The sequence below is a fragment of the Lipotes vexillifer genome, unplaced genomic scaffold, assembly GCF_000442215.2.
Source record: "Lipotes vexillifer unplaced genomic scaffold, Lipotes_vexillifer_v1.1 scaffold1395, whole genome shotgun sequence".
NCBI lineage: Eukaryota > Metazoa > Chordata > Mammalia > Artiodactyla > Lipotidae > Lipotes > Lipotes vexillifer.
Genome location: NW_006772472.1, coordinates 90,817 through 92,351, shown reverse-complemented (window position 1 = coordinate 92,351; position 1,535 = coordinate 90,817).

Genomic DNA, 1,535 nt, shown 5'->3' with positions numbered 1-1,535 from the left:
CGAACCCGCGTCTCCTGCATCGGCAGGCGGACTCTCAACCACTGTGCCACCAGGGAAGCCCAAGATTTACATATATCTTAAGGGAAAGTTTCAATAGATAATATTACTGTGTGTGAAATGATCATTGTAATGCTTGACTATAATGTATTCATTGATCATGATGAAATCATCCCCATTCCCCTATCTCAGGGAATAATTAGAAGTGAAAATTTAGAGCTGTCCAATGGCAGCCATGGCCACTTATGGCTTTTGGGGCATTTGAAATGGGGCTAGTTCAAACTGAGAAGTGTTGTAACAGAAGAATACACACCTGATTACAAAGATTTAGTATGAAAAAAAGGAATAGAAAATAGCTCATTAATAGCATTATATTGATCGTATGTTGAAATTAAAACATGTTTATACATTAGATAAATTAAATATATTATTAAAATTAATTTTCTGTTTCTTTTTACTTTTGCACTGTGGCTACTAGAAAAGTGAAAATTACTTCTGGGGCCCAAATTATATTACTATTGAACAGAACTAGTCTACAGTTTAGGTTTTAGTTTGTTTTCTTTGTTTGTATTAATATACTTTTCATCTTTGAGAAATAAAATGGACAAAGAAGGGTGACTCACTGAACAAAATTACTGACATAGGTGCAACTAAGAACTTCCCAATGTCCCATGAAGCCCACTGTAGATCCCAGAATCCAGAAAGTAGAGGTCTGCAGAGCTGATGCAATAAATTTCCACATTCCTTCACTTTCTTCCCTATGTGATCCCTAGTGATGCTGAGTAACAAGCTAATGCAACAGATATACACAGTCTATGCAATTGGGAAATTTTGTACTTCACTTTTATGCAAAAAGGGTGAATAACAAGAAAATTTCAGTGCTATGGTCTGAATGTTTGTGTCCTCACCAAATTTGTAGTTTGAAATGCTAACCGCCAAAGATGATGGTATTAGAAGGTGGGGCCTTATTAATCAAGGTTCCTGAAAAGAGACCCTTAGAGGTCCCTTGCCCTTTCCATCATGTGAGGACACAGCAAGAAGGTACAGGCTAGGAACAAGGAGGAAGGTACTTACTCACCAGAATGTGACCATGCTAGCTAGCTCCTTGATCTTAGACTTCTCAGCCTCCAGAACTGTAAGAAATAAATTTCTATTGTTGATAAGCTACCCAGTCTCTGATATTTTGTTATAGCAGCCCAAACAGACTAAGCCAGTCTGCACTCATCAAAAACAAAAACTGCTTCCAGGTCATGCATAGATTGAATACAGTTGTCTAACTATATGAATTCAAAGGTGATCACAAAGGTGGTGCTGAAGTTCTTTCTGAATCAAAGAAAGATTTAAAATAACCATGATTCAGTTTTCATTACAACATACCTTACTGTTTTCTAAGTATTAAAAATTAACAGTCCAAAGAGTGGATATACAAAACCTCTTCAGAAAACAGAATATTCAGTTAGAAATTGAAGTTTAAGTTTCAACTGAATCAGTTGGAAACGTGGTTTTCAAACATGCTAAATAATAGGTATATTCTCATA